The 17,960-nt window shown below is 42.3% G+C and overlaps 1 long non-coding RNA gene across 2 annotated transcripts in view; it reads left to right on the top strand.

Moving 5' to 3' along the window:
• Positions 1 to 17,960, top strand: part of LOC110473271 (uncharacterized) — a 122,766-nt gene that overhangs the window by 64,113 nt on the left and 40,693 nt on the right. Inside the window, exon 1 of one of the 2 annotated variants that reach the window (XR_014954654.1) lies at positions 7,914 to 16,014. The exons of the other annotated variant lie outside the window; for it this stretch is intronic. This is a non-coding gene — a long non-coding RNA (uncharacterized LOC110473271). Of the gene's footprint in view, positions 1 to 7,913; positions 16,015 to 17,960 lie in introns of those variants that run through there. 2 annotated transcript variants of the gene reach the window in all.

Raw genomic sequence — 17,960 nt, 5'->3', positions numbered from 1 at the left:
TGTGCTCCATTTCAGTTTATGAGCAAAGCGCTTTTCTCTCCCTGGCAGTGTGATTAATGTGAGGTTCACATACTTAACATTAGAGACCAGTATTTATGGCCTTAAAAACATCAAGAAAAAAGCAAAATGTTTGCTGTGACAGCATATATAGTACAAGTGTCAAATCTTATCAAGGATACTCTCATCCATTATAGCTTCAAGAGGTGCTATCATTTCCCAAGCTGACCCGGCAGACCTCGGGGCCTCATTGTAACATTCTCTGTATGGTAATCCAGTTAAGAGCAGAATGCAGCCTAAGTGAGACATAGCTTAACACTTTCATATGATCAATAAAAACATTACTGGGGAAGAAATCATCAGCAAGCCAGATAAAGTCATCATTTTCAAGGGGGAAGAATGGAGTAAAACTTAGCCAAGTAAAGTGATTTTCTACCTCCCTTGTGGCAGCAACAAATTTAAGGCAGTGGTGCTGCTAGAGATGAGGGAATACTGCAAATTTGAGGGTGAGGTTGAGGCATGGTCCAGGCCAAGCCACCACAACAACCTTTGCAATGACTAGAGCTGTTTTCAGTGTTGCTGTTGTTTAATCAAGGAGATTGAAACTTAGCCAGGGGCTTACAAAATAGTTATAATCTGTTTGCAATGCAGCTTGAAAGCTTCAAGGAGGACAATCCCATTTATGCTGAACTAATTTCTCTTGTAGGACTAAGAATACAAAATCTTGAGTGAAACAGATTAATCTCAAGTTTGTACATCTTGTTTCAAAGTCAAACTTCTCAGAAAGTCCTGGAATGTTCTTCACCTCCCACGTATCAGGGAGTGCCTGTAATAGTCAAGACCTGCTTGAGGAGCTGCCCTCTCAGTGGTTGCCATCACAACATGCTTCATAGATGAGCTCAGAGACAGCTTGACCAGGTTGATTTATTATTTGTCCAGTGGTAGGACAGGTGTTACTGAATGACTAATGCTGGCCCTATTCAAGCCATCAGTTAAGCACTCAAAGGCACTTAAACATGCACATAATCACAGCTACACCTCAGTATCACTGACTTCAAGGAGACACCAATGTGCAGTCAGAGCCAAGCACATACTTAAGTACCTTCATGAATCAGGGCCATTATTTGACCAAACTACTTGTGGTATTTGTGAAAATACTGACAGATTGCAAAAGGTTTATTGACATAAGGCTGAGTGATTTGAAGGACTGTCATGCAGCTTTCTCTCTTTGTCTGAACTGGTTCAAGAGACATGTCCCTCGTGCTGAAGGTGAGAAGCTGCAAAGTGCCCCAGAGTGTCTTGGTTACAGTGTACATTTCATTGGGTTTTAAGCATGCAATGACAGAGACGTTCGGGAATTGTCATTTCTGGATGTGTTTTGCCATGTCCAAACCCAAAGAAACTATGTGTAGGATCAGGTTGTGAACCAATAAAGAGCAAAGAGCAGATAGGACCAAGTTTGGAAGGAAACCAAAATGCCCTTGAAAATTTAACCAGCTTTATCCACAGGCCTGTACACCAAATGAACAGTCTGTTTCTCAAAGGAGAGACTTGAATTGGCATCATGCTACACTACCCAACTTCCATCCAACAGCAGATCCCATGCCAGAGCCTGCAGGCAGTGCCGTTTCACATCAGCCCCATAATTTGAGGGTTAAAATGCTATCTACAACTAGCTGGGAAAAGGGTTTGGATGCTTTCTGGTTTGGAAAAGTTTCTTTTTGATGATAAAGAGCTCTCAAATTCAGCTGTGAGTTGTACTTAAATCACTGCCACTAAGTGCCTGGAGTCGGTGGCAGCTTTTCTGAGCTGTGTGGAGATGGGAGCTTACAAAATGTCTCCATTTGATGTAAGGGGGAGGGATTGCTGGGGAGCACACATTTACCCAGAGATTTATTGGGGGAGAGGGCAGGCTTGTGCCAGACTTGAAAGAGAACATGCTTCTGTGAGATAAATTCATTTTCATGTTTATTTATCTAGAGTAGAAAAACGGTCCTGCCTAGTAGAGCATATGCTGGGCATAATGAAAGACAAACGTCAGCTTTTGAAGGAAAACACCCATTCATCAAAGGACACGGAAGAATAAACAACTTGTTCATTAAAACACAATTGAAAGGTGGCTTCTCCTCTCCACTCCACCTGCTTTCCCAAGTTGGGGGCTGCATGGGAGACTGCTGCTCTCTTCTTACTCTTTCTGCTTACTCTCTGTCTTGGAGGAGATGAAGGGCTTTTCCCATCTCAGAGATGGGTAGGAAAAGCCCCAGTACTTATGCCCACAGTTCTTCACCAGCTTTTTCTTCACTGTTTTGAATAAGGCCACATCTTCATTCAGCTCAAGTCTGTTGAGACTGACCCTGGCTGAAGGACTCTGTACCTGGGCCAAATTCTGGTCAGCACCCTCTGCTCTCTGTGAGTCCTTGTGGTGGGTGCTGGAAGCTGGTAATATGATACATCCCAAGGATCCCTCTGAATAGGAGGAAGCAATCAAAACCTTCTACATTTTCTCAGGGTGGGAAAGCAATTTCCTCCTCCAGCTGTAAGACAGGGGCAGATTGAAAGATCTCAGGGAAAGTAATTATGCCCTTTGATGAGTCTATCAAGAAACTGAGACTGGCTCATTGGTGTGAATAAACTTTTTGTCTTTGACCTAAGTGTCTATATAAACCAACAAAAGGAAATCTTCTTAGTGTGTCTAGTGTCTCCATATTCCTGCATGTGAGATTGATTTCTTTTAAAAAACATCATCCATATATATGGACATAAATAAGCAATAAGGAAAAGAATAAGGACAATAGCCAACCCATGTGGTAGGTATCCAAGATAAATCCACTGGTGTTTGAGCTCTGGATGGTTTAGTTTGTCATTGCTCTGCTTATTTTCTGTAATTTTTTTTGGCCAGTCATCAATGAGACTTTTGATTGTGTCTGTCATAATATCATTCATCTGCACCTCTGGAAGCCACAATTAATTAATGAATTAATTTCTGTAAAATCATAATAGAGAAATACAAGCTGTCCCTCCAGACTGACTTTTATTACTGCACATGAAAGCTTGAGAACAGAAAATTACTGAATCGCTGGCTGATTTTTGCACACTTTTAATGTGAAGTCACAGTTCAGTTGAGTCTTAAAAACAAGTCAGTTGAGCGCAAAAGATCCTGTTTGCAGTTCCCACTTGTCAGCAATGACTTGCTGCTTTAAAAAAAACAGGAGACTTTGAGGATCCTCTTAAAAAGTAGATTAGATATAAAAAGAAATGAGTGGAAGAAAGAAATTCTGTTTTGCACTTGGAATCTGCAAACTGGACCTGAAAAGGAACAATAGAGCTCCAATCTGGGAACACCCTGTAAAGCCAAAGTCTAGAAAAATGTGTGTAGGTAAAATTACTCACCATCCCAATCGCAAAACATCAGTGTTGACATTTCTTTGGATGTAACTGGAAGCTTAACAACGATGATCCACTTTAGCTGGGGATTTTCTTAACCTATAAAGTTCAAGTAGCTGTTTTTTCTCCCCAGACCACTGATTTGGCTTTGCCGACTCTGAGACTAAATAGGCGCCTTGTGCAAGTGGCCTTACGTACAACGCCTGGCACATAAGCTTCGTTTTCAAAAAGTGAGCAAGCAGACACCCAAGTTTAACTTGTGACCTATTAATACATCTAGAGGGGACACAGCAGGGGCCACAGGCATCTCAAATGGTGCATTGGTTTGTTTGAACAGCATACTGCTCTGTGCCCATGCACAATCCAAGCCTGAGACCCGTGGGCCAGGAGGGAGCAGCAGTGTAAGATGAACTGCCTGGGAGAGAGCTGGGGCAGGAAGAGGCAGACTCCTCTCCTTTTTTTTTTTTTCCCTGTATTTTCTTTTTCTTTCTTTTTATTTAGCTCTTTTTTTCTGGTTCTCAATCTGGGGAAGAATAACCTCCATGAACTCTCCAGCTGCTCAGGTCTACTGGTCACTGTGTGTATGGGGTCACAAGCTCATCCCATTATACATGTATGGAAAGGGGGAGCAGCACCTTCCATACTTCCACTTCTGTTCAGCTCATCTACTGATCACCCAGGATGCTCTTAAGGAGAGGGGAGAAATAACAATTCATTTATAGTTTAGTGAGTGTGTATAAGCAAGAAAAGCACTTCCACTCACCTGTTCCTTCCATGTCCCATGGCAGTTGCAGAGGATTCATACTGGAGTGTACTCCAGTCAGCTTTCATGCTGCTCACAAGTGTGCTGCCTTACATATCTGAGGTCTTGTAATGCCAATTCATGTAGTGACTGAGTGGGAGACATCAGGCCTGGCTCTAAGCATGAAAAAAAGGCTTGGTCTTTGGTCTAACAAAGTTCCTATAATCAATGGAAGCAAAGACATTTTCCAGTGTACAGTAACACACATCTGTCCCAGCAGAGGATGATGAGTACCTCATCGTCCTTTACTGAATAGAAAATACCAGAAATCATTAACCTCCAAAGAGCAGAGGTTGCTTTGTTTTGCCTTTTACTGACAGGCACACCAGACTAAGCTGTGCTGGTAGATAACATCCTCTGTCACAGAGGCTGCCAGGAGTAACCCCCAGCCCTATTTGCAGAGCAGTTCACATGGATGACCTGTTGACAACCTCTAGGAAAATAAGCTGAGGTGACTGATTCAGCCTTTTCAAATACTGGGCTCAGCTAACAGGGCTGAGATTGTTGAAGTGCCATTTACCAAATTTTCATGCTCTGATTTGCTGGAAGTCACTAGGGCATGGCAATGGAGCAGAGATAGAGGAACAATCAGCTGGGGATTGGAACCTCTTCCAGACGTACAGCTGGGGCCAGCAATGTGTGTACACAGTAGTCAAACAGACTAAAATCTTCAATTTTTTTCTCCAGTTGATCAGAAACAACAGCCATGACAAGATTTTAGAGCTAAAACTTGTCTGCTTCACTAATTCTGCTCTGTTTTTCTTGTGCCAAGCAAAATGAAAATGGCAGTCCTAAAGATAACCAAGCAGTCAAATAATTGTGGCTTAGAGATTTATGCATATAGACACATATCTAGCTTTTAAAGAAAGACAGGAAGTTCCACTCCTTGGAAAAAAGATTAGGGATATGTCAGGCAGAGCAGACAGAGTGCTGGAAACAGCCACTTAAAGGCAAATAAATGAATGAGAAATGGTCCAGGTAGAAGATAACACACACACACACAAATTAATTGCAAAGGAAGGGATATCAGAGGTCACTGTGTTTCTGCTAGTTGTCAGGAGTGCTGCCCATGGAGAAAAGCACATGGTGCTGACATAGCTGAGGGGTCCTAGCACTGCAGTGGTGCTGGATCCAGTTCTAGCACAAACCCAGGCTCCTGCTTAATTCCTTGAGGTGAAGCTGCACATGCTGAGCAGCAGAAGCAGTACCAGAAGTCCTTTCCACTCCCATGCACAGCCACCCATCCCCTCTCTCCTCTTACCACAAGTTGCCATTCTCCCTCTCATGACTGTTTGGTCATTATCCAAGATCTAATTTAGGTCAGTAAAGTCAAAAGAACGAGGAATGGATATCTTACCACAAACACAACATAATTTTTGGAGGAAAACAAATCTGATTAAATTTTCCTTCTCTGTCCCTCTTCCCTCCGTTTTGCCAATGGGAGAGGGAACATTGTGATATATTTCTCAAGCCACATGGGGCAGAGACAAAAGATGGGAAAGTTCACAAAAAATTTTGGATCAGGTTCCACCACTGAACTGCTGAGATCTGGCCAGTGTAGATGAAGAAGCAAATTTCCAAGGATTTTTTTGGTGATTTGGCAAGATAAGATTATCTTGTCTTAAGAGGAGTGCTGTGTGAGAGTGCTTTGGTCACTTGGCAATACGTGGCACATCCCCAGCTGCTTCTGCTCCATAGAAGAGGTGACATGGTCCTACTGAAGATGATGCTTTCAGAGCATGGCTTTGGTGCTGTGATTCAGAGCTGTAGGCTCCCAGGGCAGTGATGGACAAGGATTAGCTCATTGCATCATGGGCACGAGGCTGATTGAACCAGGCTCATTCCTATGGGATGCAGATGCTCCTCTGGATAACTCACAGGATTCAGGATTCTTTGCTGATCATCTGTGTAACACTTTGGGAGTTCACAGACCTGAATATCTGTTCCTATTTTTATGTAAAACTGGGTTATCACATTGGAGTTTCTTCCTCCAGATGGAAGAAGCAGCACCACAGTCAGAGCAAAAAATACAGCATGAGAGTAATGAGGATGGCATTTTTTTTACTGCTTCATGTGTGGATACCTCCAGCTACTTCACAGGTCTCCAGAACAGCTGTCCTTGCTCATCACTAACAGCACAGCAGTAATGAGATGTGAGGATTCATCCTATGGGAAATGGGTGATGAAACAAGGTTAAAGACAAGGCCACTGCAAGACCCAATCTGCTCCTTAGCCTTTGGTTCTCCTTCTTGTTTTGTATCACAATGTCTACAAAAACAAAGACATCCCCTCTGCAATAACTCTTTGGCTATTGATAAGCAATCTTCTCTGTGCTTCCCATCATGGCAACCTAGAGCCAACTTTGCTGGAGTAGGAACTAAACCTGTTTCCTCCCACTCACAGTGCTGGGGTTTGCCTGAAGAAAGGTTCAACTCAGTATTTGATGTAAAATTTAACATACACAACTGGCCTGAGTTCATAACAAAAAATGCATGGAATGAAACAAGAACCATTTCAAAAACATGAAAAATATACACTCAATTAGAGGTGGTTCAAGATGATTTATTTGTGCAGCAGTGTTGGAGAATATTGCAGTACAGTTCATCTTACTGCTAGAGGTGAATCTGAGTCACTGTGCCTGGAACTCAGAGTGAAATTTCCCAGAATTTAAGAGGAAGCCTTTAAGTCTTACCAGGGCACTTTAACTTCAGTTTGTAAAGCTGCTTTTGTTGGTGGGGTGGCTTTTTTAAAAAAATAAGTCTAATACCTGTAAACACCTTAGACTTGTCCATGCCATCTCCTACAGCAGGATCCAGCTGGTGCAGGAGTGTTTCTCCTCTCTCTTTGTCCTGTTGTGCCAGAAAAGGATGGGAGAAGATGGAAGTGGCTCTTTGTCCAAAGTAGAGACTCAAGTCTCTGTCACCTCTCTCTCTGCACAGCCACTTGCCATTAGCACACAGGACCTGTAAGATCTTCTCACCATCCGGATCTTTGCTGGTGGCAGTGATCCTTCAAGATGTGGAGCAAGAGGGAATTTATCTCTTCTGCATTGGCAACCCAGGTATTCACACCCTCTCACCAGACTCCTCAGCTAAGCCAAACACATCCCTGTCTGCAGATACAGACTTGGCTGTTTGGTGCATTCTCCCACCAGCCCTGTCTTCCCTGAGTGAAGCCACTTCACCATCTCCCGTTTTCCAGGTTGGACTGTGCAACCTATTAATTTCAAAGCCACCTTCAAATGCTGTAAAGCAAGTTTCTCTTCTCATTTCCAGCTTCCAGACATTTCATCCATCAGACAGCTACCATGAAAAATTAGACATCAGTTAAGATTTGTTTTGGTTTAATATATGTTTGCTCAATTGTTAAAATCTCAGCCTGTACTTCATTTTAACCTGTTATTTTATTTGTCCATAACTCCCTCTGACATGGTTCATAGAAGATATTTTAGGACTCTAGGAAAAAAAGCAAATTGATGCTGTTCAGGTTGTGACCTTTAGCATGATAGGGCTGTGTGCATGAGGGTCTGGACCAATCTTCTGAAGTAAGATCTGTGTTATGTGTGTACTGATTCAGTAGAGAATATGTGAAATCCCACATATTGATTTGGGAATAGTTTCATAGTTTCTTCTCAGCCAAAGTGGTGCCAAGATCAAACTGGTGTTTGGAAACAGTCTTGGATGTTGAGCCAGGGGTTTGGACTCAATGATCTCAATGATCTTTACAGGACCTTCCAATTCAAGGTACTCTGACTCTATGGCTCTGTGCCTTAGAAAGACTCATTGACCGAGAGAGATTTCTATATCCCAGCAAGATTTTACCATTTAATAGAACATGCCCCACATTAGGATGAACAAGAGATCACTCAGAGCAGCTACAAACAGCATTTTAGCTGCAGAATAAGCCTTAGCCTGGCATAGGGGCAGTAATGGGATGCAGGATCCCAGTGAACAAACTCTGTGCAAATATTTTTATTTAAACTGCACTTTTGCAAGATGTGGACTATTGTTGATGGATTATGGTTTGCTGTGTTTTCCTCCTCTTTTAAATATAGAGTGGGGTTCCAAAGAAAGCAGCTTTCTGTCTTATAAACATGGGGAATAACAAAAATTTTAAAGGAAGGAAATTAAAATAAGACAAAAGTCATTTCAATTTCTTAGCCATGGTGGCACAATAATCATTATATCAAAATTATGTCATTGCTTTAATAATTGTTACTAGTATTAGAAAATCCTGAGCTACTTTAAAGAAGACAATTGGCACCATTACTCACGTTTATAAGGGAGAGAAGCTGAGGCACAGGAGAAGGATGTGACTTGCCCCATGCTGTCCCCCAGTGACAGCTGGCAGCAGAGCCTGAGCCTTTTAAGGCTCACTCTAAGAATTTCCCTGCCCTAGCAAGGAGTGGAGGTGACCATTTGGTGCCAAGGACTCAGCATCCACGCTGCTCCATGTCTTAGGGCATTCACTCTGGAGCAGCTCCAGTCCCTGTCTGAGAGCAGAGCTTTCCTTGGCTGCTGGAGCACACAAGGTGCACTCCTGACCCACAATTTGCCAAGCCATGCCCAGCATTTAGGTGGAAAGCAGCTCATGGCCAGGACTGTTTCAGGGTTGCTATGATATATCAAGCCTGAGGCAGCATTTTTGCACTGTCTCCAATGCAGTAGTTCCTTCTTTGCCTTTTTTTTTTTTTTTTTTTTTTTTTTGCATTTCTGTTCCATTTTGCTTCTTTGTGTTTCTTGAAAGCCCTGCTGATGGGCTGTGACAAGTGCACAGTAATTTGCAATTTGGAGGCAGAGAGAGTTTCTGGGAAGCTGTGACTGGTGTTGTAGATGCTGGACAATGTCCTTCAGGCTGCCAGGCTCAGCAATGCTCCTGTGGCAAAGGAAGGCCAGAATTTTCCTCAAAAAACCCAAAGGATGCTGATCCAGCTTTGAAAAACAGCTCTTTCTCTTGGATGCTGGTAAACATTGTATAGAAAACGACTGTTGAATGTGGTCTGAGCATTTTTCACTGCTTTTTCAATAACTGCAGTATGTGAAGTTGCAATCTCAGCTACCCAAGCATAGGTGAAAAATGCCTACCCTGTAAATAATAAATTGAACTAAATCCAGCCATGATACACACAGCAAAGGCCAGTCCTTGGAGCTTTCTACACGCTGCCATAACTTCAGGCTAAACAAATCTGAACCAAGAAGTGTTTTGTCCCAAGACTGTATACTTTATGGGAAGCTGTGCTTATTTTCCATGGGAAGCTAATTTTTCCAAAGGACAGTTTCAGCCTGGCAGCTCAGCACAGTGCTGCTGTGACAAGCTGCTCTTTTAGCAGCACTGACAGATTTTTTTGAGAAATATTTATTTTTTCAGCTAAGTCCTGAGGCTGGTGACAGGTACATCGTGGAATGAAACAGAATGCATGGAAGCATACAAGAAAACATGGAAGTTGGAGCACAGCCTTTTTCACCAACATAGGACGCATGTTGAAACCACATTTGTGCAGTTCAGTAGAAAGACATTAATTATGACATAGTCCAAGTTTGCTGACCAAAATAAAGATCTTGAGTGGAAAGGTTTGTATCAGAGGTTATAATCTGGGGAGATTTTTTTACCAATATGTAAGATGTAAATGATTTTGCTTGATCCAGACCTGCATTTTTTAGGCTAAAAATACATATACCAAGGGAAAAATACCTTCCGCCTCCAATCCTGACCTTTGGGAGAGAGAAAGGTTGTATGCCTGTGAAAAAAAGCCCTGTTCAACTTTTAACCAGGCTGATACATCTGAAGGCTAAATGCATATCAAAATAAAGAATTGAGTTGAAAACAATTCAAAAGGCTGAAAAGCACAGTCACACAAATTAAATATCTTCTGGAACTAGTGCCTTTCAAAGTGTCTTATTCTAGCAAGCATGAAATGAGACATCTGAGCTTAAACAGTTACTCAAAATAAAATAAAATAAAATTACCGTATAATAAAATGGATTTCTCAGATGAATCAGGCCATAAACATCTCATAATGCATTGCCTGGTATTTTGATTTTTCCTTCCTCAGTTTCCCTACATACCATGAGGCCTCAGGCAGTGCCAGCTGCAGTGGTAAACGATGTCAAGAAATAGCCTTGTGATTGCACATTCCAGAGGATTTCTTTGAAGACACCTTCCAAGTGAATGGACATCAGTCACTGAGAGATGCCCAGAACTAACAGATAAATGGCACAAAATGTACCCAGTCACAAAGATCAGCTTCAGAACACCAGCTCATCCCAAATCCCTTCCCATAAGCTGCCAGTGGCCCCAGCCTTTAGTCTCCCACAAAATTCTGTCTCGTGGATGGAAACTGGCATACACTTTCTACTTCTTGGTTTTATTGCTGAATATGGCCAATTCATCCACAAAATTCTCTGTGGGAATAATAAACTAACTGCCTCCAATGTTATAGTCCCCTCATGCACTGCAGATTATTTCAGTACTGGTACAAGTTTATGCATAACCACAAATCCTCAGGGAACACAATTCAAGAGATACCAAATGATCACAGATCTCTAGAAACTGATCTGGATTTTGAATCACTGGCTTGTAAGACCATATCTTTAATGAAAAAAAAAAAAGGAAACTTTCAAAACTTAATGTGAATTAACATTCATAAAAACTTCACCCTAGTCTCCTAATCATAAATTTTCTGAAAATTTATAGCAGTATTGCAAAAACAGTTCCATACCAAAATGGGCCACCAGCTGAATTTAGGACTGTACACCCTTTGAGGGCTGAAAATTGTAACACATAAAGGGCTGTTTGTAGCTGCTGAATTGGTTCATACCCTACTGTATTGACTTCACACAGCTGTTACTTGGAAAATCATTCAGGCACATTGGAAAAGCAATGAAGTTGGTGGTTAAACATGATGCAGGTTTTACAGGACACAATTGATTAGGTAATTCCAGTGCTTGTTCTGTCAATGAGGCACCAGGAAGCAGCTGAGTTCATGAACAGGTGAGTACATTCCTCACCACTCGGGAAGCCTGATGTGCCCAGCATGATCAAATCTGTGTATCTGTTGGTACAGGTATAAAAGTGGTGGCAGGTGGGGTCCTGTGCCTTTCCATTTGTGCCATCCTGCAGAGAGGGCCCTTCTCTCTGACCCGTGGCTATGCCCATACTGGCAGTTAAATTAAACATAATCATTCACCCTGTAAAGTCACCAAAAGGGTTCTTTGTGCAGTTTCACCCTATGCCAATTACAACTTTCCCAGGTGATGCCCCAGTGTGACAGGGCAGGTAGAGCACTCCAGGAGCTATTCCCAGCAGGCAGCTGATCCTGGGGCCAGGGACATCCCCAGGGTCATTTCCTTTACTGGTACAGGCACAGCTGCAGCATACAGATTTCCAAATGGTGTAGAAATGTCATGCTGGGGCCTGCAGGATCCTGGAACTGTAAAATAATATATTTTCTGCAGAATGGTTTCCACTCATTCTCCAGGCTCATCAGATTGTACCAGGAATGTGGCAGGTTGTCCCAACAGAACATAATATTACTGTTGCAGTGACCCCTTGAAAGCCCTGAAGTGCAAAATACTTTGCACACGTATTGCTATAAGAATGTTCCCACCTCTAAAATATTTATAATCTAAGCAGGACAAGAACCAACATGGAGAGAGATGGACAGGAATCAATGAGACTATCTTGGAAAGCATCTCAGGAAAGCTGAACTTACTGCTCAGCTGTAAGCACTGCCACATTTTTTGTGGCGTGACAGGGGTTTTTATCCAAAACATGGAGAGATGTTCTCATGTCTGAGCAAGGTAGTCATGATGCCTATAGATCAATCCTCACCCGTTTTCTCAAATAAAGCAAAGCATGCTGAGATGCAGAAAGGAAGAGCCTTGATGCAAAAACCTTCTCTCCCCTAAACAGCAAATGTCAGGACACTCCTCCTGGGACTCCATGTTCTTGGTCTCCCTACATTTTGTAGCAAATGCATTTGCATTTACACATTTGTTTTCCTTCTCCTGGCAGCCCTGCCAACACCCTGCTGTGTTCTATTCCTTTTGCCTTATCACTACCAGTGGTGGAGGCCAAACACTCTTCATTATGTGCAACCTCATGATGTCCAGATGTAGTCCTTGCTGACATTTTTGCAGCTCCATTACTTCAGATGGGCTTAGACAAGTCCAGCAAAACATAACTGCCTCTGAGTATGCAATCATGACTCAGTGTTTGAGAAGACAGCAGAACTCAGAGTGGAAACAGCTCTTGGAAACATGTAATGAGATCACTTTTTTAAGTATAACCCTAACTCTGACTTTTGCAGAGTAAGGCAAACCCTTCAGTTTCAATTATTCTTTAATTTCTTTAAAGCCAACTTTTTTTTGATACCCAACTCTGAGTTTTTCATAGCTAAATACAAATTTATGAACCCTTAAAGTTGTAAATTATATTGGTATGCCTGTCCCAGAAATCATCTCAAAAATCCTTCTAACTTAACTCTAGTATAGCTAGTCACCCTCAGCTTGTTTTATGCTCCATGGACAAAAATAGGAGCTTCAACAGCTTGGGTCATTAAATTCAGCTGGGGCTTTAGCAAAATTAATCTTGTCCTAGAAAGGTCTTTTGCTTTCCATGAGGAGAATGAGGGGCAACTCACCATGTAGTCTGCACCTAAAGTTAGGTGAAATTCAGTTTATTCAAGAAGTAGCATGACTGAGTCTGGTTATTAAATTTCACGTTTATTCCTTTAAAGAGCATGCCATATTTGCTGACTAGAGGCATGACTATCCTGGTCACACTTGTGAGCACAGATGAGTGGTTTGATATCTTGCTGATATCTTGATACCTCTGCCTTTATGCAGTTGTGCTCTTCACCTCAAAGTATTCCTTCCTTTTTTCCATTCCCTTCTGCTTTTTCTGCTAAAAATCAAATTTTTGATATTGCTTATACTGGTTATGCCAGGAATAATCTCATACATAGCTTTCCAAAAGATTTATACTGGTTTCGTCCACTTCTTATTTGAACCCTTAATGAATTCAGCAAATTCTATCTCAGGAGCTAAGAGAGTGAGATAGTTCTGGGCAAGTAGGAGCTGTGAAGACAGGTAAAAAATCCAAAAAACCCCATGATTAATGCTCTTTATGGAAGGGGTTAGCTCCTCCTACATGCACATAGTTTCCCTCTCCTTCAAGGGCCAACATGGATTAAAGACTGTAGCTCAATCTCTTATTGAATCATGAAGGAAAAGACGAGAAGTGAAAGTCATTGCAGTGAGCAGTGACACAGTGGAAGGTGTGAAGATCTGCCTTTGGGATATCTCTTGAAACCTTCTTACACTCTTCCTAAACAGCCATCAGTGATGGCACCTGGGGAAAATTAAAGAAAACCAGATGAACCACAACAAAACAGTGCAATCAATGCACAAGCCAGATGAGAAGGAATTGCTCTCCCTCCAAGCAGGATGGGTTTCTGGCTTCTGTGGTGTCTGACCTCACACTGGACACTTGCACAGTGGTGCACTGCCATGGTATTCACAGTCCCTCGTTTCAGCCATAGATAGGCACTGCTGTGCTGACCCAAATCACTGGGAGATACAGCACAGGAACACAGCCACCTCCTGCTGAAATACTCCTTGATTTAAAGGTCATCTATTCTTTACTTGAGATTCCATAAAAAGTTGGCCTGAACAACTTGATAAATAACCTCAAATCACAACTGCTCTTTCATAATAAAAGTGCACATGGTCAGGAGATGAAAAAAGAACTGGAAACATAGATATGTTCTAAGCTGAATTATATACATAAAAGTACATTTTGTAATTAACTTTTTTTTTAAGTATCCATCCTACCTTTTATTCTCAAATATTTTTTCTAAGTGACATATTTCATGTGTAATAACACATATTTACTTTCTTATGAATTTAAGCCAGGATGTAGGATGTCTTCATCTGATTTCCTCCCTAAACTGTCTTAAAGCCCAATAAATCTGTGACTATTTCCCTTCTGAAGCCTCAGAGGATATAGAGTTACTTCACAATTCCTCAAGCCCAGAGCCTTCAGTGTGCCTGATGGAGAGCCAAGATCAGAATGGAATTGCTGTAATTGTAAAGTGAAACAAAAATAGTCCCCTGGAAAGGAGGAAAGCACAATGACAAAAGCAAGTCCCATTTGGAATTGCAGCATGATGGCTATCAGACATCGTGGTGAAGTGTGTATTTGCCTCAACAAACTGTTCAAATAGTAGTGACTGTCATATGGCTCCTGTCATAACCCATCATTGACAAAAACTCTGTAACAGCACTTGACATAGTCAGGGCCCAATGCAGTTTAATTTTCTCATTGTGCAGTCATCAGTTCCTTACTTTTCCAGAAAAGGGATGAATTATGTTTCAGCTTTAATTTTATGTAGTCACTGTCCTCCCCTCATGTCTGTTTTACTGTGTGATTTGTGTCACATTAAGCTCCCTGCCTGGCATAACTTTTATTGAGCATTACATTACTGCTGGCTTTGAAGGACAATTTCCTCTGCATGTACAGGTTCAGTTTAAGGGAAGCAAGGAGCTGCTCTGGCCACTGCCCACCTTTGCAAGGATCTGTGACTGCAATACATGGTGCAGTGTGCACAGTTTCAGTTTCCAACAATGAAAGAACAGGTTTTTGTTGCATCCCCCCACAACTTTTTAACTATGGAGAAATAAAAGCAGAGGGTTTGGCCACTCTTTCGTTTGTGTTCACATGAGGATCAAAGTACATTTGCATAAATCCAATGTCTGTGCAAAGACTACCTGCTCCTGCTCTCTCATGCAGGGAATTTCCAAGGGTAGAGTCTGTTAATTTTAGGTTGTTCTGTGCATAGCAACAGAGATGGAGCTCAGGCAAAGTGTTCAGCAGAAGTCCCCTTACATAAAATCTCAAATATGTGCCTTAATGATCCAGGTTTTTTACAGCTTATTGCCTTGTATCTAGACAGACTACAGGCAGAATTTTGAGGAAAGAAGGTTTTTGTGATATGTTAAACTGGTTGATCTTAGAAAGAAATTAAGATTATCTTTCTTCATGGAGATCATAATGTCATAGAGGTGCTCAGGGAGATCTCTGGTGTTGCAGAAATGAAAGTAATGAATCCATCACTGTGAGAATTGACCCAGGACTCCACCATTCCTGATTATCCTTATCCACCATTCAGATCTATGGTTAGGTCTGTGGCTATGTCACATTCGGGTCTTTTCAGGCATTTCAGGGCCTCACTGCACACCCAGATGATGCTGCACAGATATTTTGCATGCCACTGTCTTACTCACTGCCTCTACAGCTCTTCCTCTAAACAGAAGGAAGGAAAATTACTCAGTTTGAGAGTGCCCTTATCAAATTCACTTTGCTTAACATCCTTTTAGATTCAAAGCAAAATCTGTAGGCATATCACAGAGGTTAACAATCCTTCTCCTTTCTGCTGTACACTCCAAGTTTACAGAAGCTAAACCATTAAAATATGTGTCCTCTCACAGCATGGACACTTGGCTCTAAGCATTACTTGAAGGACATGGGTAAACACAGGAAAAGATGTCCCAGCAGGAGGGAAGTGATTATGGGGACAGTATGTTCTGACAGCAATTCAGTTACAGAGGAGGTAGTGGCAGATAATGAGTTGTTTTATTTAAATAGTCAGCAGGTTTCAGTCCAGAGAACAATGGAGTCTGCTCCCACAGTGCTGCTGTACACATGCAGGGAGCTTCATTTGGTCAAGCCAACAGAGACAAGAAAAAGGCAGATAACATCTCTGAGACAGGCACTGGGCTGGGAGATTGGCCCTGGTTCTCCTCCTGCCCACAGTGCAGAAGTCACTTAAGGTGAGTGGCAATACTCCATGGCAAAGCTGGAAAGCAGCGAGGCAAGTTTGGGCTTTCCCAGCCTCAGGGTAGTTCTTATTTTTCATTTAAACACCTGTGAGGTTCTCAGGCCAAGACCCATAACCATGCTGGGTTGGGAGGGAGGCACGGCACAGGAACTGGAAAGGGCAGTGAAGCACCCAAATCATGATGGGGATCCAGCCCTTGGCTGAGCAGAGGTATAAAAAGGGGTTCAGCAGCAGATGGACAAGAAGAGGCATTCCTAGGAATGGGACTACTCTCTTCCAAATAGACTTTTTTCTTGCTGCCTTCTTATTTCTCTGTTGATCCCACCTTTCCTTTCTTTCCATATCTGTCTCCATCTCCAGCCTCACATCCATCTGCATGCCCTCTGGGCAGCCCACGGTCTCTGCCCACACTCTTCACTGCCTTCTTGAAGCAGCTTCCAGCATCAGTGGCTCTGCCCAAGCCATAGGCAGGTGTGCCCTGCACACCTGAGCTTGGACTCTGATTCCTGGTACACCTTTGGCATCAGCACATCCCACCCACTGAAGTTCCATGGGCTTCAGTCCTCCTCTGTGAGGAATGAGGATTCGGAAATTAATCAATTTACCCATTGACTATTCTTTTGAGAAAAGCAGGTACACTGTTGGACACAAAGGTACTCTTCCAGGTCTTGAGGAAACTTAGCAGCTCACTTCAAAACTCAACAAGAGCTGGGAGCAATTTCTGTCTTTTTCCATCCAGTTTAGCTTAGAGGAAAGGGTTTGAGAGAAAAAGGTGTGGTCTTTAGCAAGTGAGGCAGAAAGTTTTCATAAGCCCTTGTTGACAAACAAGATCACCTGTGAACCCAAGAAAGTAGTCTGGAGAAGAATTAGAGGAAAAAGTGAAGTATATCAAAGAGTCTCCACCCCCATGAAATCTGTGATTTTCAGTATCCAGCTGAGTAGTTATTGTACTTTACATAAATGAACTCCCATTCTGATTACATTTGCTCATAGTAGTTTCACAGACCTATCTATTTTCTAGAAGGATTTTTTACTTACAGGGAGAGTGTGGCAAGTAATTTCCCATCATTGATTGGGAATCTCTGACTGAGAGAACACTCCTTAAGAAAAGCAATAAGCCATTCTCCATGTTTCCCTGAGAACAATGAGGGCTGACCCTGAAAGTAGAAAGATCCCAGGTAGGTATTAGGAGACAGGCTGAGTTTGGGCAAGGCATGCAGTGAGATTTGCAAAAAGAGATTAGAGAAATCTCTGTAAGAAATTGGCCAAATCTAACTGATCTTGCCTTGGGGCAGGGAAAATGAAATGCTTTCTGAAGCTCTCTTCCAGCCTTGTTTTCTATTTCTCATCTACAAAACACTTTCAAATGGCTGTGATGTCTTTCTTTCCTCTGTTCCCTCAAGAAGCAGTTGGAAGCTGACTGTCCACTCAGCAGAAAGTTGCCTTTCAAGCCCTTGAACACACGAGCTGGCTCTCAATCCATTGGACTGTCAAAGAGGAGATGGGTGACTCTCAGTCCCATGGGACTACCAGCCAGCAGGGGTGTCCTTGGATGTGGGGAGCATGCTCCTCTCCTTGGAGAGTGAGAAATGTTTGTGTATTTCACAGATACCACCAGAAAAACCACCCGGAGGAACAATTATGATGCCTCTGGTTGGGTGATGTTTATGATCAACAAAATTGGTTGGGTAGTTCTCAGAGAGGCAAATCCAAGATGAAATATTTCATATCATATTACCAACCACACAACCCAAGTGCGCCAACACTGACAGACACCCTTTGGAAACACATAGAATCCAATTATTTTGGCTAAATTACCACATCCATGGTAAATTACAGGCTGTCTATTGGAAAATATCTCCTCTCAATCCTGCTATTTTTTGTTCTCCGGTTATGTTTATGTTCCCAGCATTTTCCCTTCCTGGCAAAGGCCCAGTG

This window comes from Lonchura striata, chromosome 4 (genome assembly GCF_050655825.1).
Source record: "Lonchura striata isolate lonStrDom1 chromosome 4, ASM5065582v1, whole genome shotgun sequence".
NCBI lineage: Eukaryota > Metazoa > Chordata > Aves > Passeriformes > Estrildidae > Lonchura > Lonchura striata.
The sequence above is the reverse complement of the archived record's forward strand: the minus strand, read 5'-3'. Positions and strand labels throughout refer to the sequence as shown.